This window comes from Symphalangus syndactylus, chromosome 18 (assembly GCF_028878055.3).
Source record: "Symphalangus syndactylus isolate Jambi chromosome 18, NHGRI_mSymSyn1-v2.1_pri, whole genome shotgun sequence".
Classification (NCBI taxonomy): domain Eukaryota; kingdom Metazoa; phylum Chordata; class Mammalia; order Primates; family Hylobatidae; genus Symphalangus; species Symphalangus syndactylus.
Genome location: NC_072440.2, coordinates 31307161 through 31328998, shown reverse-complemented (window position 1 = coordinate 31328998; position 21838 = coordinate 31307161). Strand labels below are relative to the sequence as shown.

Below are 21838 nucleotides of genomic sequence, written 5' to 3'. Positions count from 1 at the left end.
TACAAAGCCAAAACCATCACAGAAATTCTACATGTCAGAGAACACATTCATGTTTGCACAACATCTTCCTAGTTTATCGTTTTGCCTGGGACTATTTGACCTTGTTAATAGATTCGTCTAAGCACAGTTAATAAAATAACTTCTTGGCATCCAGAAATGTACTGTAGAGGGCTCTTATAATGAGACTATGGGACTGTAGAGAGATGAGCCTTATAAAACATGTGGTCATCACAGGTAAAAAGATTTTTTTTTTTTTTTTTTTTTTTTTTTGCTAAAGTGTGCTCCTAATTGAATTTTACTTTTCTGCTTTAGCTAACAAAGTTTTTTTTAAAAATGTAATGCCTTTTAAAAACATATCACTACTTTTAACTTAACATATGTGCAAACCAACATTCACAGTTTCAAGTTTATATGTTTCTGGTCAAGCCAGAGGCTGCCCCCTTGCAGCATTTTAATACCTCTGGTGGAAAAAAAAAAATAAATCATTTCTTGTTTGATACAGAAAAGAGAAAAGAAAGAAATTAAATAAAAATGTTTTATGCCCCTTTAAAAAAGTTAACCCGAAAACCCAAAAGTTTATTTTGATTTCTGTTGGTTAGAGACCATCACCCAAGGGATAGGTTTGCCAACAAGGGCACCAGAAATTTCTATTAAGTGCCTTATTTCATGCAGTGCTTCATTTAATTCCTGAAGGCAGATTTCCAGTCTGTACAAGTACCAACACACATGTATTCATACTTTCCCCACAGCTTGCTGAAACTTAGGTGTCAAAGTCTCCCCCAATAGATTACTCTTCTGTAAGGGAATATGCAGACTTGCTAGTCCATGGACCATTGTTCCCTAGCACTAAGTTGAAATGATTCTGCCAACCAGGACCCCAGAGATATCAGAGATTTCATCATCTGGTGCCTGGCTGAGCTGCTCAAGGTTATTGACTAACTTAATGGCTCAGAAGATTATTGCAATCCTGAAGGAAACATTCCAGGACAAGTCATTCCTATTTATAGAAACAGCTTAAAAATGTTCCCAATAAACTCTTTACTCTGTCTACTTGACTTAAAATATAATTCTATTGCTCAAGTATTTACATATATATAAATTTGTGTGTTTATATCTGGATAAGTAACGATTCGCACTTTAGGGACAAATCTTTGGTTTGCTCCTTAGAAATACATACTCTTCATTCCACCAAAAGCCCCCCAAAATTTATATTTTTTTAAATTTTGGCAGAGCCTGCTAGTTGTCCTCTACTATTAATTTTCACCTTTTCTGGTAATACAATTTTCAGCAGACACAAGATTGTCCTAAATAAAGACCATGTTGCCATGTTACCCTGCCTCTCTTGCAGCTAAGTGTAGTCATGTGACTAAGTGCTGGTCAATGAGAAGTAAGCAAAAATGTTACAGCAACTTCTGGGACCCTCATATGAGAGTTGGCTGACATATACTCTTTGCCTTTTCAACATTTCACCCCTCCTGCTGCCTGGAAACAGATGCCACCTTGGACTATGATAATGAGGCCACACTATACAGGTAACAGCATGGTGAACTATTTTCTGAGCGTTTCCAGGAGCAGATCCCCCTTACCCACCCAGTGCTGCTTTTTTCCACTCTTTTGCATGAGAGAAACCCACTCATTTTTCTTGAGCTATTTTGTTTAAGATTGTTAATTTTGGATTTTTCTGTTCCTTGCATATAAACCTAAAATTACAGAATGCAATTTGGTATGAAGCAAATTGCTTAACTCCCCTCTTCCCCCACCCACCGCCCTCAATCTGTCACCCAGGCTGGAGTGCAGTGGCACAATCACAGCTCACTGCAGCCTCGTTCTCTTGGGCTCAAGTGATCCTCCCACCTCAGCCTCCTAAGTACAGGCACGTACCACCACATCTGACTATTTTTTTAAAAATTTTTTATAGAGACAGGATCTCACTATGTTGCCATAGCACTGATATGGATGATTACACAAAGATATACTAACGTTTAAAAAGAGAGATTACATCTATGCATGAACAATAAAGAATTTATAGCACATGCATATTAAAGCTAGGTAGATCATTTAGATAGAGAACAGAGAAAGAAACTATGTTCCAAATCTGCATAAGATAGGGTGAGGGAAGGTCAAATGTTAAGAGCTGTTTGAACAGCTTGGTGGACTAAAATGAGATAATCCAGACCCGTAGTCTCTTGGGAATAAGCTTAGAGGTTGAAAGAGCAGACGGAGGGGGCTTTGAGAAAGTATGTGGATCAGGCTGACAGCAGCCCAGCTCACTTTCCAAGGAGCTGACTCAGCCTGCCCTGCTCCACCCTAACCTCTGACCTCCCGTGCAGTCACACATAGAGGAAAGCCCTGGGCAACTGTACTTCTTGTTCTTTTAATGCCCCTACTGCAAAAATAACCTCCAGCTGCTCCAGTAGTGCTAGAGGCCGTGGGGAAGAACCCGACCCCACTCTCAGAGCCCTTAGAGGGAAAGGCAGCCCACTCAAGCAAGCATCTGATGCCTGAAGATTCCTCTTCCTTCTCTGAGCGTGGCAGCTGCAGCAAGAAAGGAGGAGACCAACATGAGACTTGGTAAACACATAGGAATGGGAGCAGAGGAGGTAGCCATTCCTGGGGGCCCAGGCTCCCCTCGGGAGGGTGTGAAATTGATATGGGCATCGAGCTAAAAAAGTCCCTGGAAAGCCCCCACCTATGGGGAGGTTGGGATGAAGCTGGAGCAGGCTTCTATCTCTCCCAGAGTCAACACCAGGAAGGGACAGCTGGTGTGACCTGGGCATGATAAGAAGAAACAAAGCTGAAACTAAAGTAGCAGGAACTGGAGCCTAGAAATGTCAAATAAGTGTAGAGAAGCCACAGGGTCCCACTGGAGACTGGGGTGGGATGCAGGAAGGGCTAAGGGATTTGTCCAGATAATCCAGACGAAATACAGGTGTTTACAATTCTGAGCCATTTCAAGGTAAAAGAAGTTTATAGAAGTTGATTCAAGTCTCTGCCTCATGCTTTTCTTAATGGGGCTTGGATATATTCCTCTCTGCGGGAGTGACACACGTGTGTGCTCCAGCACGTCTTTTTAATATGGGAGACTCCTCAAGTTTTGGTTCTCTAGACTCTCACGCTAGGGACATAAATCCTGACAACTCTTTACATTTCTCCACCTGATAGTCCCCTACTCACTAATTTGTACACTGCTTCTGTGGAAGTGACCAGGGCGTTTCTGCCTGGTAGGCAGTGGAGTACTCAAAAAACAGAGGGCGATGCAAGGCCACCCAGCAAGATGTTGGCAGAGTGCCTGACTCGGGGTGCCTGCATCAGCCTGATAAGCCCTCCAAAGCACCACGCTGTCACTGGAGGGTAGGGCTGGGGTTACTGAGGTCAGGGATGATGCTGATGAAAATACTGTTAACCGGACTCAGCCAGTTTTTACATGAATTCGTCTGAGTATCTAGAGACTTGATTGTCTTTTCTCTCTGTCCTCTCTCCTCCTCTCTTTGGTCAGCTTGTAGCTTTGAGGCACTAGGCCACCTGACCACATTCTTTTAGATTCTCTCCAACAAAGATATTGAAGAGATTGCTCATCCAATGCTATACAGTATCAGATCATTTATCTGTCCACTCCTCACCCCAAACTAAACTCTCTTGAGTTTTCTGAAATTAAAAAAAATACACTTACCAAACACATGCATCATAGGTATCATGAGTGCAATGAGATTAAGAAGATGCAATGGCTATCTTCAAGGAGCTCATATTCTGTTTGGAGAGAACACACATACATGCACGTCCACACATGCACAAAGTAATTGTTCAAAGACAACAACCAAAGAGACGCAATCAAGGCTTCGTGTGTCCTTTTTCCAAATGAATGGACAGGGATGGCTGTATTGTTTAAACGAGGGAGAGAACTTCAGCCTGTGGTGTAGAGGAGGAAAGACAGCAGTAAACAAAGAGGACTATGATAGGCTAGTGTTACGGGTCAAATTGTATCCCCCCAAATTCATGCTGACGGCCCAACCACCTGTATCTCAGAATGTGACCTTATTGGGAGATAGGGTCTTTACAGAGATAATCAAGTTAAAAATGAGTTCATTAGGATGGGCCTAATCCAATATGACTGGTTAGTTATAAAAAGGGGAAATTTGGAAAGAGACACATATAGAAAGAAGATGGCCTTCTACAAGCTAAGGAGAAAGGCCTTGGATGGATCCTTCCCTCACAGCCCTCCATAGAAACCAAACTTGCTGACACCTTCATTTCAGAGTTCTAGCTTCCAGATCTGTGAGATGACACTTTCTGTCATTCAAGTCAACCAGTTTGATATATCACAGCAGCCTGAGGAAGCTAACATGGCTTGACCCAGGGTTAGCTCTGAGTAAGCAGAGGAGGATGGGTAAAGGCTTGACATTGGAGAAACAGGACAAACAAAATAAGCCCATCCAAATGCCAAGTATATTCTAAGAAAACCAGTTTACCTGAAGCCAAGCGTTTATGTGGGGGAGCGGTAGAGCACAACGTATCTGTAAGGAGTCCTCAGGTCTGTGCGAGCTGGGCTGTGTTCTAGGCTGGGGAGGTTGCGATGTGTTCTAAGGGCAGAGGGGAACTGTGGTGGCACTCAGAAGCATGCCATAACATACAGGGTGTGTGAAGACGATGGTGAGTAAGAGGATTGAGAGACGAGCGTGGAGAAAGGATGCTCAGTCACAAAAGTAGTTCTCAATCTTGGTTGCCAACTAGAGTCACCTGAGGTGACAGGCTGACACCAGCCCCCAGGGTTATCAGGACTTAATCCTGGGAACCTGTGAATGTTTATTTCTGTGGCCAGAGACTTTGCTGATGTTGTCTAGGATCTTGAGAGGAGGAGAGTACCCCAGGTTATCCAGGTGGGCCCTGAATGTAATCACAAGTGTCCCTCTAGAGGGAGGCAGAAGGAGATGTGACTTTACACCAGAGGAAGAAGGCTGAGTGACAAGGGAAGTAGGGGGAGAAAAGGCGATGAGATGGGGCTATGAACAAGGATGGGGAAAGAACGGAAATGCATTCTCCACTAGAGCATCCGGAGGACAACACCTTAATTTCAGCCCAGTGAAACCCATTTTGGACTTCTGGCCTACAGAACTACAACCGTAGGAAAATAAATTTGTGTTCTTTTAAGACAGTGAGTTGGCAGTAATCTGCTACAACAGCCATAGAAAGCTAACACACCTGGGGAGACTTACAAACATCTGTGGCCTCCACACCATCTTGGAGGGGCTGAATCTGTTCTGAGAGTGAAGCCCAGGCTGTAATGGCTCCCAGGTGTGTGGCAAGGTCAAGGACCTTAAGAGGCTGCAGTCCAAGTGTGAGGCCACAGGAGCTTGACCCATGGAAGCAGCCAGAGAGAGGAAGAAAGGAATGCAAAAGGTATCATGAACAACACATCGGGACCAGGAACTACTCAGTTACTTCATTTAGGGAAAAAAAGCAAGAGTCAAAAATGAAATGGACTCAGACCCCATATCTGGAGAGCACCAGACCCTTCACACCGGGGAGGAAGGGCAGGTAAGCTGGGGTGGAGGTGGGCCTGATTTTAATTGTCTGTCTGGGGTTGTCCAGCAGGCAGTTGTAGAAATATGAGATGAGAGCTGGAGAGAGAAAAAGCAGGCCTGAAGTTAACATTGGGGCATCATCAGCAGAGATGGAAGTTGAAGCTTGACCATGAGTGAGATTTCCAAGGGAGTTTTAAAATGAGAAAATGAGAGTGAGGAAGAACAGAACCAGGCTTCCCATACCATTGTAAAGAATGAGATGAGTAAGCAGACAGAAGCAATAATCAGAGAGGCAGAGAAGTACAAGAGAAAAGCTCGGTGCATGTGTGGGGAGGAAGATGACAAAGCCACATGCTACAGAGAAGGTCAAGAGAAGGATGACTAAGAAATGATGGCAGATTAGAGGCCATCGGTAACCTTTGAGAAAGCAGTTTCCCTGTTGTAAAGAGGTGGGGACAGATATCAGATGACTGGTCTATGGGAGAGAGTGGGTGGGGAGAATGTGGAAACAACAGTAGAGGCTACCTTTTGGGGCCCCCAGAATAAAAGCAAACCGAGGAATGAAGTCACACCCTAGCCAACTAGACACAGAGCTTCGCGGCATGGGCTTTGCAGTCAGACAGACCCGAGCCACCCCCAGCTCCTCCACTGTAGTACCTTGAACAAACTCTCTAACCTTGCATAGACATAGTTACCTTGTTTATAAGATAGGCACAATAATTCATGCCAATCTTAATTGTGAGAGATGAAATACAATCGGTAAATTGCCTATTTTTACTGTCTGGCACATAGTAAGTTCCCCAAACTGATATAGAAGTGAATACATAGATAGAGGCAGAGATGTACAAGAGCTCTGGAATCCCAGTTTCCTATAAAATGGGTTGCTAGGTAAAATACCGTATTCAGTCAAATTTTAACTTCAAAATAGAAATAATTTTTAGGATAAGTGTGTTCCAAATATTGCATGGACCAAACGTACTAAAAAATTCTCTGTTGCTTGTATTCATTTTCTATTGCTGCTGTAGCAAATTATCACAAACTTAGTGGCTTTAAAACAACACAAAGTTGTTTTAAACTACAGAACTAAACTACAGTTCTGTAGTTCAGAAGTCTAACATGCGTCTCACTGTGCTAAAATCAAGGTGTCAACAGGGCAGGCCCCCATTCCTTTCTGGAGGTGCTAGCAGACAATGTGTATGCTTGCCTTTTCCCACTTCTGGGGCCACCCACACTTTTTGGTTCATGGCCTGTTCCTCCTCAACAAAGCCAGCAATGTTACATCTCTCTGATCCTTCTTCTTTAGTCAGATCTCTCTCTGATTGCAGTTGGCAAAAGTTGTCCACTTTTAAGACCTTATTTGATTAGATTGGGCCCACCTGGATAATCCAAGCTATTCTCCTCATTTCAAGGTTCATATCTCTAATCACATCTGAAAGTCCCTTTTGCCAAGTAACATAATATAGTCACAGGTTCCAAGGATTAGCACATAAACATCTTTTGTGGAATATTATTCTGCCTACAATAACGTTTATCTAAAATTCAAATTTAGCTAGGTAACCTGTTGTCTCTTTGCTAAATCTGGTAACCTCACCTATAAAACACTGATTAACTGGAAGGAAAAATACTAATTTTCCCTTTCCATAGAGCCTCAACTATATCTTTTATTAATTATTATTTCCATTCTATGATTCCTCCATATGCATCTCCCTTTATGCTGTATTATGTGTATTTGTGTTTCAAATTTTATTTTTTTTAAATAAAATTTGAGCCTTGAACGCCCAGGCTCATATGATCCCCCCACCTTGGCCTCTCAAGCAGCTGGCACTACAGGCATGCACTATTGTGCCTCATTAATTTTTTCTATTTTTTGTAGAGACAGGGTTTAGCTATGTTGCCCAGGCTGGTCTCAAATTCCTGGCCTCAAGCAATCCTCCCACCTTAATCTCCCAAAGCACTGGGATTACAAGCATGAGTCACCACACCTGGCCTAACGTTGCACATTTTATGGAGGTCTGTAGCTGTTTGTAAAATGCATATGTGTGTGTAAAGAGAAATTCCGTATCTTGACTTTCATTAAGTCTAAATGAGATTTGGACTTATATAATCAGAATTAGGAAGGGAAGACAGAAACCACTCTAGGTATTTCAGGCAGGAAAAGAATTTAATACAAGGAATGGATGCATACAAAACTCCTGTAAGGGCTGTGAAAGGTCAAGGGTGAAAGTTCAAGGAAGGAAGTTCAGGGAAGGCCACAAACTTTCAAATTCGCTGCTAGCTTTCAGAGACAGAAGGTTTCAGGGACTACAGGAAACTGCTGGTGATGGTATCATCTGCTTCTAACACTGACGTTGATGATTCACAGGGAGATGTCGGGGAGCCAATACAAAATCTGGTATTTGCTGAAACCCACACATTTGCTCTCTTCTGCAGAGTAGCATTATGTGGCTTCTACCTCTCTTGTACCTTCTTAATCTCATGTCAGTATATGACCTGAAACTCTGTTGGCAAGGATGCTGGAAAATGTGGTTTCCAGGCATCCAGCCCTCAATAATAAACGGGAAGAGGGTAACAGAGAAGCTGGCAGAGCTAAAGGAAGAACTCCAAAGGCTGGAAGGGATAAAACTTTTGCCAAAGGAAGAGGTAAAAAACATTACCTGTGCATAGATTCCTGATTATTGTAAAATACCTCCCACTCTAAGTCTTCTGTACTGTATGCAACTTCTCTTAAGGCGATACTTTGGGCTTAGCATAGTGGCTTATTAAGACTGAATTCCCAGCACTTTGGGAGGCTGAGGCAGGAGGATCGCTTGAGTCCAGGAGTTCAAGATGAGCCTGGGAAATCTGGTGAAACCCCGTCTCTATAAAAAAATACAAAACTTAACAGGGCATGGTGGTGAGTGCCTGTAGTCCTAGCTACTTAGGATGCAGAGGCGGGAGGATTGCTTGAGCCCAGGAGGTTGAGGCTGCAGTGAACTGAGATTCCACCACTGTACTCCAGCCTGGGTCACAGAGTGAGATCCTGTCTCAAAAATAAATTTTTAAAAATAATACTTTGTTAATTTGTTGTGGCTGCCTCATTGTTTTCTGGGTTTAGCCTAGCCATAAGATTTCATTGACTATACACTCTTGACCATCAGAATTTTGTTTTTCACATTTAAGGTGCTATCATGTAAAGACAGAAATCTTGATAAATATGTTTGTCTCCAGGGCTAATTACCAAACTATAAGAATATGACCGTTTTGTTATCTATTGTTGTGAAACAAACCACACTCTAAAACTTAGTGGCTTAAAACAATAATTTACTCTTTCTCATAATCAGGGGCATAGGAATTCAGGCAGGGTTCAGCTGGCTCTTCTGTTCCAGTGATGATGGCTGGGTCACTCGCTCAGCTATATTCAGGTGGTGGCTAGCTGGGCTACAAGATCTAAGGAGGATTCCCACACCTGTGTGGCGCCTTGGTGCTCCTCCATGTGGCTTCTGTCCATCCATGTGGCTAACTTAGGCTTGGCACAATACAATCTCAGACAGTCAGGCTCCTTACACTGTGTTCATACACACACACACACACACACACATCATACACATGTACTACTGACAATTTGTTAAATGGTAGTCAAGCCTATTGTCTTTTATTTTTTAAGGAGCATAAATAGAGAAGATCTTATGTTGCTTTTATTACACTCTACTGTGGCAATCACTGATCTACTTTTCCATTTCAGTCTCATCATCCCTTTCTTAGTTTTCTTGTTAACTCACTACCCTCATCCCTTCTACCTCCCACAGGGTGACACGGGGATCTTACTCCATCTTTGTATCCTCTTCCTGTCGCCTGGATTTTTCAAACATATAATAGAACTTGGCTTTGTTCCACACTTCACAGTAGGTATCTAGGAAATACATACATCATGTACTTAGACCTGAGCATTGTGAGAGCTTACAGCTTGTAGTTGAGTAAAGTGGATTTGTTCTTCTTTTATTTTGTTCTTGTTTGTTTGTTTCGAGACAGGGTCTCACTCTGTCACCCAGGCTGGAGTACAGGGGCACAATCGAGGCTCACTGTAGCCTTGTTATGCTCAACATCCCAGGTCCTCCCTACTGCCTCAGTCTCCTAAGTAGCTGGGATCACAGGTATGCACCACCATGCCCAGCTAACTTTTTAATTTTTTGTCTAGAGAGGGTCTTGCTATGTTGCCCAGACTGGTCTCAAACTCCTGGGCTCAAGCAGTCTGCCCACCTCGGCCTCCCAAAGTGCTGAGAGTACAGGCGAGAGCCACTGCACCTAGCCTGTTCTTTTCTAAATGCTGCCAGCCACACATTTAGGTCCCTGACACTTGTATAGATGTATACAGATACCCACACATCCTCATTCCTCTAAAAAAATCATTTGGGAATTAAACACTGTTAAGAATCATTTGTGTTCTCACCTCGAGTGGAAGTTTGAGGATAACTTAAACTTTTAGGAGGCAGGTATTGCCTTTTCATCTTTGTGTCTCCACATCTTTGTGTTCTACCACAGGGACTGGCAAATAGGTGCTTAATAAGCGTTTGTTTTACTGAGGGCTGGCCATTTCCATCCAACTAATCCAGCACATATTGCCTTTTTGTTGTTGTTTGTTTGCAAACTGAAATGTATAATTTGTTTTGCAAATACTTATTAGGAAATTCAGAGATACACAGTAGATTTTATTTTTTTTTTCTGAGACAAAGTCTTATAGTGATGCCCAGGCTGGAGTACAATGGTGCGATCTCGGCTCACTGCAACCTCCACCTCCCAGGTTCAAGTGATTCTCCTGCCTCAGCCTCCTGAGCAGCTGGGATTACAAGCACCTGCCACCACACCCGGCTGATTTTTGTATTTTTAGTAGAGACAAGGTTTACCATATTGGCCAGGTTGGTCTCGAACTCCTGACCTCAAGTGATCTGCCCACCAAAGTGCTGGGATTACAGGTGTGAGCCACCATGTCTGGCCCAGTAGATGCTTTTTATAATATACAAATAAAACTCAAATCATCACAGAAAATATTGGATAGAAAATGAGGCAGAAAAAAAATACTGACCATTGCACTTGTAAGTGCTGCATCCTTTTAGTTATGAATACAAATTAATTTTCTTCAAGTCTAAAAAATTGTGCGTGGGCGTGTGGAAACAGAAGGGAAGGACTTGAGGCACAAGCCAGGATGGAGGGATTTTAAGTAACCCATTGTGATCCCCTATGCATGTGTTGGCCAGGATGCTCTCCAAACAGGCCTCAGTAGAAAAGAAGGAGCCCAGCTTCCTTTCTAATCAGACCTGAAGCTCCTGTGTGCAAGCCCCAAGGTCCATGCTGCCTGCAGGCTCCTGATAGCTTAGGCAGAAGCAAGGGAGAAGCTGATAGTGGGGTAGAAGCCCTGGGAGCCGCTAGGCAGCCTAGGGCCTCCCTTCTGGGCAATTCTTGTGCCAGATGTGATGCACACCTCAGGGGCCTGAGCGAGGGCCAGGGAGGGCCTCTCCCTTTTTCCATCATGTCTAATTGAACGCAGTTTCTGCCTGGCGCCTCTCAGCTTCAAATGGGGGACTGAACAGTTTGCCGACGTGACAGTACTGTGGCACTTTCTCAGCAGTATTTTGAAAGAAGCACTGGAGGCAGCGCCTCATGCTGAGAAGCATGAAACAGGCGCAGGGGTGTGTGTGGGTGTGGGCTTGGAAGGGAACCTGGGCTCTGACTGGATGCCATTTGTTTCTTTTATTTCAGGCTGCTGTTCTTGTTGTTTTTATGAAGACATTTTTCTCTCGCAAATGCAAAAGCTCGAGCTGTGTGGGCCATCAATTTCTGCCCCTTCATACAGACAAATCAGGGCTGCATGGTGGCTCGGCCTTCCTCTGCTGGGAAGCAGCCCTGGCTCACCTCACGGGGTGCCCATGGGCCGGCCGGCAGGGAAGGGAGGCCTGTAGGTGGCAGCTTCTGGGTGCTTACCCTTATTGATATTGGAGAGAAAAAAAATCAGAATATTGCTAAGTAGTTTCAAGCCTGTCTAGCAGTCACAGAAGAGAATTCCTGTTAGATTTTCTGAGCTAAAGTCTGTATTCCCTAAGCCAGGCCCTCCTTCCAAGCCTCAGCCCCTCCACTGCGAAATGAAAAGGCACATGCCCTGGTTGTTCCCACTTTCTATCATCACATGACCTCCTCTGGACTGGGAATGGTGGAGGTCAGGAGAAGCCTGGAAAATCCAAAAGAATGGAAACCCCCAGTATATTCTTTTCAACTTAGAGGAGAATGTGTGCATCTAAATACTGAAGCCACACCATCAAAGCACTGACCCAGAAGCTTCCCCCGTGTCTCCATCCTGCCCCCCTGAAATCCTGAAAATGTCTCTGCTCACCTTTCTATAAGAATACACATGACTCTTTCTGCATTGGCTGTGCTCCCATCCCACCCCCGACTTCTCTTTCTCATTTGTCTATCTAGCTAGCCGTGTCTCTGATTGGGAGAGTGATGCTTGGTTTAAAAGACATCTCTGCAGGAAAGCTCAAGAGGAAACAGAGAGGCTAATACATCAACCAGGTTTTAAAATAACCAAGGTGATACATATAATAACATCATGCCAGCTCGCATTTTGTTGCTCTTACAGCTCTGTGTACGTAAGATAGGTATCCATATCCCCACTGTACAGATGCAAATATTGACTCCGTAAGATAATTGAGTTGCCCAAACTTTCAACACCAGTTAAAGGCAGAATGCGAACTGAAAATCAGATCTTCTGAGTCTTAGTGCCCCATTCACAGAGCTCTTTAAAATACGGATCATCTTTCTGGAGGAAACAGCTTTACCTTCTCCGCTCACTTGTTCTTGGATTGAGAGGGTGGAGGAGTGAAAGAAGCGGGGAGAAGTCATCTCAGAGTTAAAACTTTTTTCAGAACCATTTGACTCTTGCTCCTGCTATGCTTAAAAGCTGCTTCTGCATCTAGGGTTTACCCAGAAACCCATCATCACAAAACCGGTAGCTCCTTTTGTCATACGTAACTACTCGAAAGCATGAAAGCAGGGCTGATCATCTAATTACAGGATCAGCTTTTTGTTGTCCAAGATAATAAAGCTGCAGCATTCATGGGTTATGATTTGGATGGGCACCCGCTAGAGTGGCATCCTCTTGTTGGCCGTCTTCCCTGCTCTGATCACATCCTTTAGTACCTGTGGAAATGTTGCAGCTCTTGCTACTGACTAATGGGACTATTTCATGTTGAATGTGAACAGAGAGAAACTAAGAAACTTGAATATTATAACTGGAATATGAGTTTGGAAAATATTTAGATGTTCTCATTTATTCTAATTCAATACTTTCAGAAAGGGCATGGCTTCAGTTCTGATTCTGCACAATTTACTGGTGGATTTATGGGGGAGGAACCCGTTTGGATTTGTTTCAAAATTTAACTTGAAATATTGCTGACTGGTTTTATTTGGGGTTCATGTCAAGGTTTTTCTTCACGGTTTTGTTTTGTTGAGGTCCTGGGAAGGTCCATGAATATTTGGAGCATGAAGTAGATCTGTTGAAAACAAAAACAAACCTCAAGAATGCTACTATTTTTTGAAAAATACTAAACAATAGGCCTCTGATATTCATTATTTAAACAAGATGAACTGAAAGAATGTTTGTCAGTCCATTTTGGATCGAAAAATGCCAGGTTCTTCTTTTTTAAAGTTTGAAAAAGCATCTCCTTTACAATGGATTTTTAAAGCCAAAGCGTACCATTTCATCTTCTAAAAACGTAACTGACACCTGAGGTTGGGAGTTCAAGACCAGCATGACCAACATGGAGAAACCCCGTCTCTACCAAAAATACAAAATTAACCAGGTGTGGTGGTAGGCGCCTGTAACCCTAGCTACTCAGGAGGCTGAGGCAGGAGAATTGCTTGAACCCAGGAGGCGGAGGTTGTAGTGAGCCAAGATCACACCACTTCACTCCAGCCCGGGCAACAAGAGTGAAACCCCTTCTCAAAAAAACAAAACAAAACAAAATGTAACTGATGTGAACTTGGAACTATTGTGACAGAAACAGTTTCTGGTTGTGCATTTTTGATTGGTGGGGGAGGTTTTTAGAGAGGTCACGTTGAAAAGTCTGAAATATCCAAGAGTGCTCAGCAGAGCTTTTCCTGTAACTTGGAGGTATATAAAGCTGAAAGGCAGAACATAAAGAAGAGGTGCCAATGGAAATTCTATTTTAGGGGCATCCCTACCCTTCACCAAATGGGTAATTTTTAGTACACTTACCAGGTTATATTACTGTGCCAAAAACAGTGTGGTGGTTTTGAGTGTCTTTTTTTTCCCACTTGGTTAACTACTTCTAACCTAATGTTTCTAAACCGCAAGAATTCAACTAAATGCTTTAGACTATGAATACCTCTTTACCTTTCTTCATCACACACACATGCTCATTCCCTAACGGCAACCTTCTCCTTCCTTTTAGCCTTCATCCCAGTAAAGCTGGTCATTTGGATATTATCTTTAACTGAATTGCTTCATTTTTGTTAAAAATTATTTAATGCAATCACAGAAGATGTCTATTTATTAGAGGTCTATTAAAGTAGCAGCTTTTAAATCAGATGGATTCCAAAGGCTCGCTGTGCTTCAGTTTCCTCATCTAAAAGATGAGCATAGTAACAAGACCTTCCTTAAAGGAGGCTAAGAGAATTACAACCGGAAGATGCCAGTGAAACCCTTAGTAAGTGTCCAATAAGCAAACCATGGGATTGTCCTAAGTTCAAACAGGCATCTTTCATTGTTTAGACCAGGGCTTTGCTGGGGCGGTAGGGGTAGGCGGGGACCCTGAGATATGTGTCCTCGGAGAACTCTGAGAAGGAGTGGGGCAAGAGCTCAGTAGCTCACTCTCAGGGAAGCTTCCAGTCTCCTTCAGCTTGTCACAACTGCAGAACCATGTTTTCCCTTTCAGATCAAGGAACAATGTCTTCAGTCTCCCTTTCTCCTGTGCCTGTGCTCAAGCTCCACACTGGCCCAGAGCTTCCTCCTTCAAGTCAATTCAAATAGTTACATTCAAGCAGTAGACAAAAGCAAGCTTTCTCTTCATTTGTTAAATTTTTAAAATTGCTTCATTGTGATAAAATACAACATAAACATTACCATCTTAACTATGAAGTGTACCATTAACAATGTGTTAAGTATACTCACGTTATTGTACAACCAATGTAATCTCCAAAACTCTTTCATCTTACAGAACTGAAACTCTGTACCCACTAAATGATTCCTCATTTCCCCCTCCCTTATAAAAGTCTGACTGTTCTTGATGTCTCACGTAAGTGGAATCATGCAGTGTTTGTCTTTTTGTGACTGGCCTATTTCACTTAGTATGGTGTCCTCAAGGTTCATCTATGTCGAAGCATATGTCAGAATGTCCTTCCTTTTTAAGGCTGGATAATATTCCATTGCATGTGTATTTCACATTTTGTTTATCTACTCATCTATCAATGGACACTGGAGTTGCTTCCATTTTTTTGGCTACTGTGAATAATGCTCTATCAACATGGTGTACAAATATCAGTTGGAGTCCCTGCTTTCTACTCTTTGGGGTATATATTATACCTATAAGTGAAAATGCTGGGTCATATGGTAATTCTCCTTTCAATTTTTTGAGAAATGCCAGAAGTTTTTCCACAGTGGCTGCACCGTTTCACATTCCCTCTGACAGTGTTCTCTTCACTTTTATGAGGTGGCCACTCTTTCGGAAGGAGAGGAACTCTGGGTAAGATATGTGTCTAGAAATAGAATAAGATCAATCAGCCTTGATTCACGGAAGTGTCCTGTTCCAGCACCACCTTGCCAGGTGAAGTGAGTCACAAGCTCCCTTTCCGTTTCATTGTCACTGGGGGAAGGAAGTGATAGAGGTGGCTTCCAGCCATGCTGGGATGCCACATGCGTTTGCTGCTTGAGGAGGGACTTCCCATCTTTCCCTTGCTCTCTTTTCGCATACCTACTGCTAGGGCGCCTCTGACATAAGCCGACCTGCAACTTCTTCCAGGATCTGCTTCCACTTTGCCCCAGGAGCTACTTTTCCCTTTATCATTTTCTTTCATAGGATCTGAAAATGGTCTAGCAAAAGGTTGTTTCTTTGTTAGTCTCGTGTTCTCGTGTCCATGTCAAATAGGGAAAATGAGGAAGTTGATTGCTGTCTTTCTCAGGAACTCAGACCAACATAAAAATAAGACTCCTGAACTTAGAGCCTGTTTTGTCCACAAGATTATCCAACCTGCAACAAGCACCAGAACTTGCCCGAGATCCTGAGATCCTAGTCACCTGGACATACACCAAGATCTAGCATGGAAGAAGTGAAATCTGCATCAGGATTTCAGAGAAGAAGGATCAATGAACTAACCTTAGCTCCTCCCTTTCAAATATCCACCCGGAAAAAACTAAAGTCTGTTCTCACCCTAGGCCCCAAAGCTTGATGCTTAGGAGGCAGGCGGCTTGGAGGTGTGTTTTACCACCTGCTGGTTGCATGACTGCGAGCTCAGGACTTCACCTCTTTGTGCCTCAGTTTCCTCATCTGTAAAAGGGAGACAAGAATTGGATACCTTATAGCATTCAAAGCAGTTTTATCACCTCACAACAGTAAATTCTCTCACACTAGAGGCTATTAAACATCCTAGCATGAAAAAAAGAGAAGGATCTTCAAAATTCAAATTTGGTTCCGTATTTAGGTTCCTGTAAACAAGTCCGACACATTCTCCCTCTGCGTCTTTGTTCAAGTTGCTTGCCTCCGCTGGTTCTCTCTCATGGTCCTGCTCCCAATCTTCTGCCTCTTTCTTCCCTTTCTGTTTGTGGGTTTAACTCTCCAGGCCCATAGGGATCTGTCCTGCCACATCTCTTATTTAAGACACTCATTTTTACTCTTCTTTTTACTGTGTCCTTCTCAGAGCTCCAGAACGATTTATTTTGCATTACCCATTAAGGCAGGCACATTGCTAGGCACTCGCTGGAGACATGTGATTGATGCTTTTTGAAGAATGCAGAATGCCTGGCTTAAAGAAACCTACTTTCTTAGAAAAGTTCCAGCTTAGAGCAAACCACCTCGTGATCACCCGCGTGGAATCTCGGGCTGAGCAATGCGGTTTGCAGATCCCTGAGCAGGGGCCTGTGAAATCTGGGAAGCAGGCGTGTGCTGCGCGCAGAGGCATTCCAATAATAGTTTCAGATGCAGAGGACGGGCGGGCTGCTGTGACTCATGTCTCCAGCGCACGCACGTCTCCAGGCAGAGGGGACGTGGGCGGGGACGCTCACCCTTGGCCGAGGGGAATTACCTGGGGAGGCCAGGAAACAGGCCCCGGAGCGCAGACAGGAGCCTGGCGTGCACAAGGGCAGCCACGCTGACTCACACAGGAAGGCAAGAGGGCGATGACCAAATTTGAAAGAAGCAAGTCGTCTATGTCAGGGAAGCCCTTAGAGAAACAGGAAGCATGATCAGCTGGTTTCAAGCTCAGAAAAGGAAAATTCAGTGTGTCCCCATGCCTTTGTTCTCACAGAAGTTTATCAAGATGAGAGTCTGCTGAGCCTAGCACTGTGGTTCTGAGAAGTGAGAGTCAGCTCCCTCCTCCAACGGGGCCTCCACAGTCAGAGCGCACACCGTTGTCCGTCTGCAAGAACTGTTGGTACTTACCATAGCAAACATGTATGGACAGGGCCTCCACCTTCAGTTTTGTGCGTTGTGACCAGCCAAAGGGTGGCCAGCTGAGGGAGAAACTCTGCTTCCCAAGACAGGAGCCCAGACACCAGCCTGAGCCAGCCCAGAGGAAGGGACATCTTTTTCTAATGTGTCTACCCAAATGAGCACACCTTTTTCCAATTACCACAAAGACGCCCTGCATGCTAGCTGTGGCCCTGTCTACGGAGCACTTATCATATTCCAGACTCTGTTAAGAATTTGGTACACATTGTCTCATTTAATTCTTACAACGCAACTAAGAGACGGATTCTTTTTGTGTGTTTGTTTGAGACAGAGTCTCACTCTGTCACCAAGCTGGAGTGCAGTGGTGTGATCTCGGCTCCCTGCAACCGCCGCCTCCTGGGTTCGAGCAATTCTCCTGCCTCAGCCTCCCGAGTAGCTGGGAACTTCAGGTGCACGCCAGCATGCCCAGCTAATTTTTGTATTTTTAGTAGAGATGGAGTTTCACCACGTTGGCCAAGATGGTCTCAATCTCTTGACCTCGTGATTTGCCCGTCTCAGCCTCCCAAAGTGCTGGGATTAGGGTTCTTTTATTACCTCTGTGTTATAGATGAGGAACTGTAAGCACAGAGAGGGAATCTGCCTAACGCCACACAGCTATCTGTATCAGATTTGAAATTTGTACAAGGGCATGCTGCCTCCTAGGATGATTCTGTTTAGAACTAGATAATGATGATGACCATGATTATTCCAGCCTTAGGTAGTTGAAGCTTCCCTGTGTTCTCAGGGATGTCTCAGTCAGCCTAATATGCCTCTGGGGTAAACAGAGAATGGTGGAGTGTTGGAAAGTTCTTGGAGAGGTTGGCTCCACCTGTCCAGGGCCAGGCTGCCCCAGGGCCATGTGCCCTGCCTGAGTAGCTGGCCTCTCTTCTATGCTAGAGCTTGGTGTATGCCCAGCTGGCTAGGGTCTCTGGATTTCAGGATCTCAGGCAAGTTCTGGTGCTTGTTGCAGATTGGATAATCTTGTGGACAAAACATAGGCTCTAAGTTCAGGAGTCCTATTTTCATGTTGGTCTGAGTTCCTGAGAAAGACAACAGTGAACTTCCTCATTGCAGCACAGGGCACTTCCTCCGGCAGCACCGGGCAGGGATCCCCCTAAATGAACATAGGCTTGCCACCACCCTATTTCCCCAGTGCCCTGAGTGTGGTGGGACTTCTTGCTATGCAGAAGATTTCTGTATAATTCTCCAGGTAATGACAGACAGGATAACCTGCCACTCAAATGGAGTTACCACTTCAAGAGAAACAGCAACATTTAGTCCAGAAATTCTAAAGCATCAATCCCCTTAAAATCATATTCTCAGCCCAGGATTGGCATGCTAACAAGTTCCCAGGGAGTTTGATACCCGTAGTTCTTTGGATTATTCTTCCTGAAACATCGCTTTGGGCCTTTCATGCTGTGAGATGTAGGTCGCCATCCCAGCTAAATGAAATAAGCAGAGCTGACACTGAAAGTCCTTTTGTCCGATGAAAGCTAACAACTCTAGTATCTTGGCTGACCATCCTATCATTTAAGGATCATTTTATTTTTAAGAAATAACTGGAAAGTTGGCTTGCAATACCCTTAGGTGAAGGCTCTGGAGGGTGGGGCCACCTGTGACAACATGAATTGCCCTGAGGAAAATCATAGGAAGAAAATATATAGGTTTGAGTGAACTGGGCCATATTTTTGGGGCCCAATGGTTCTGCAAATCTAAAGATTTTCATATAGAAACACAAACATTTGGAAAATGAGAGTAGATAAGGATTTGTGTTTCAGAAGGACAGCTTACACCTCCAAGTTCAGGGATGAAAGGTTCTTCAGGCCAGAGGGTGCTGTACTTTCTCTAATTTCCCACCCAGACTCCCTCCTTCCTACAAACATAGCAGGCACGACCTGGGTTTTGATCTGAAAAGCATCACACAGGCTTGTGGCCCAGAAATGTCTGTCTAATCTTCCTGACACTTCATGCTTCTGTGGCTTTCCTTTGGCTCTGGAAGAATTGGGAACTGTGAGACAGCCCACCCGAAGGGCTAAGTCCCTGAGAGGGAACCCCTTAATCTGTTAGCCCTCTCCCATTTTGGGAGGGATTTCTTATCAACCTGGCAGCTAGCTGAGATAATCAAGGCAGGTAAGGAGGCGGTTCCTGGATAATGGAATGGGAGAGGGTTAATGAGATCTGATAGGACACTGGGAGGGGGGGATGTGGATGCTGTTTCACATGCCAGAGGCCAAATCTGCTGGTCTGCTTACTTCCTTTATCCTTCTGATTAGAGCTGGAACGGTCCCTGCCCTCCCCACCAAAACCATGAGTGCCTTCCCCACGACTTGCCCCATTACTTAGACTCAACACTCTCTAAGAATCCAAACAGCTGACTACATCACATGTTCTGGCTTCTTTCTGCTTTAAAGGAATGAGGGCGTGTGTGTGTGTGTGTGTGCGCGCGCGTAGAAGGCATGTTGGGCTCTATAGCTGCAGATTTCCTTCCCTTGGGCTCTCTCAGCTTCTACCAGTTTGAACAATCCCAGGAACTGCACACAGAAGAGACAGCTGGCAATGAACGTCCTCCCCATGGGGAGACAGCTCCCAGGTAGAGCTGAAGCTGCAGCTGTCATCCTCAAAAAGGAGCTGTCTCCCTGCCAGATGTAAAGCCCAGACCTTGACCATCTCACAGCAACCTGAATTTCATTTATTGGGTTAGCTGGGCCACAACAGGCAAAAAGTAAGGAGAAATGGCCTTCCTCTGCTTTCCTCCTAGCTGTGAGCAGACACAGAGTCTCCCAAAGCTTGTTGGAAATGAAGGTAAACAGCGAAGTTGGGCAAAGGACAGCCTTTTTGTGCCTCAATTCTGTCAAATGTAACACAGACACTTGACCATAGAAGTTCCCTCTGGTTCTAAAGCTGTAAAATCTGTAAGATGTTAGCACTGTTAGTCTGGCACCCATTTGGAGATATGCATGTGTAGAGAGACATTATATAGGTGTTTAACTTACATGAATTCAACTATACAAGTTCTGTGTCTTTTGCATACTTAAAAATAAAAATGCTGTAAAATTATATTTTATGTACACATACACAACGTTATATATTTATACAAACATAATACGGGGCAGGGTTATATGCCCAAAACCTTGTATAACTAACTATAATTTATCAGTGACTTAGGTTTTTTCTAATTTACCTTTGATTGCACTTAACTTTAGAACCTAACCCCACAGAAGGTGAGATTCCACTGTAATTATTACTGTGTTGCTAAGGAGGCAGTGGAGTATAAGGAGAAAGATGTGGGTTTAGGAGACAGATTGAGCTGGATTTGAGTCCTGGATTTGAATCTCGGCTTTGTTCTGTATTAATTGTGTGATCTTGGATAAGTTACTTAAGCTCTTCCAAGCCCAGTTTATCATCAAATAGGAAGAATAATGCCCATCTCGCAGGATTATTGTGAAGGTTAAATGAGATCACGTATGTGACACTGATTACGGTGCCTGGGACAGTGTATCACTCAGCATATGACATTTATTACACATGATTCAGCCCACATACATTTACATATCTAACACTATTTTATACAGCGAAATCAAACACTTCAGTAGTCATTTATGCACCACAGAAAACTTCTCTGATGATCTACAGATCACACTTTCCCAAGATGTGCTCCAGATTTCGCAGATGATTCTGTGGCCATATAAATTTGAAACATTTTACCTGTTATATACTTCTCCTCGAGACTCATGATATATTAACATGCCAAAGAGTCTGAGAAGTCCCACAGCAAAAATACTTGATTAACTTGGTTTATCTCAGCCCTCTAACACTTATTAAGATCCCTAGGATCAGGTCCCTAGAGTCCAAAATACACTTTGGGAAGTGTTTCCAAGTGACTTAGGTCACTGGGGGCACAGGTTACTCTAGCTTCCAGAAACCCCTGGCTAGGCAGATGGGCTCAAGCGTGGCTGTTGGGTATCTGCATGAAGAAGGTCAGTATTTCTGGGTTTCACTGGTATCATAATCACCTGGGGAGCTTTACAAAAATGTAGATTTTTTGGCTCCACCTCAAAGCTGCTGAATTAGACCAGAAGGTCAGAAGTGTGCATTTTAAATAGGCATTACAAGCATCAAACTAAATTTTAAGATGCACTGGGTAGGTGCTTGGAGTTAAATTCAAGCAAGTGGTAGGAGGAAGACCTCACATACTTCTCCCCCTCAATCTCCAAGTTTCTAGAACTAATTTAACATGTGATTCAATGGACTACTAGGATTCTTTCCCTGCTTCTTCACATGAACAGCACTAACGGGCAGGTTGGAGGGCTGCCAACAGCAGAGTTTAATGTAGGTTCCTTTAATCAGATTGCTTTCCTCTTTCTAGCTTGCTGAGACCCTAGGCCTCAGGGAATGAACATCTTGATCTCTAGAGGAGCTGTTTCTGCCAAAGGAGGGTGTCACTTGGGAAAACCACACTGTGTGACCTGACTCAACCACAGATGCTTCTCCAAAGAAGTATTCAGATAATGGGTGGCATTGAAGGAGAAAGCCACAGAAAGCCACAGAGAGCCTCCGGGCTGGAGGTATGAAAAGGGACAGTATATTTTCTAACTATGGGAGAGGGGTATATTAGAAGTTGGTCCT

The 21838-nt window shown here is 43.9% G+C and overlaps 1 long non-coding RNA gene across 1 annotated transcript in view; it reads right to left on the bottom strand.

Moving 5' to 3' along the window:
• Positions 1–16921: 16921 nt before the first annotated feature.
• LOC134733516 (uncharacterized) overlaps positions 16922–21838 on the bottom strand; it is a 211722-nt gene continuing 206805 nt past the window's right edge. The window contains exon 5 of the long non-coding RNA XR_010117076.1: positions 16922–16946. This is a non-coding gene — a long non-coding RNA (uncharacterized lncRNA). The remainder of the gene's footprint in view (positions 16947–21838) is intronic.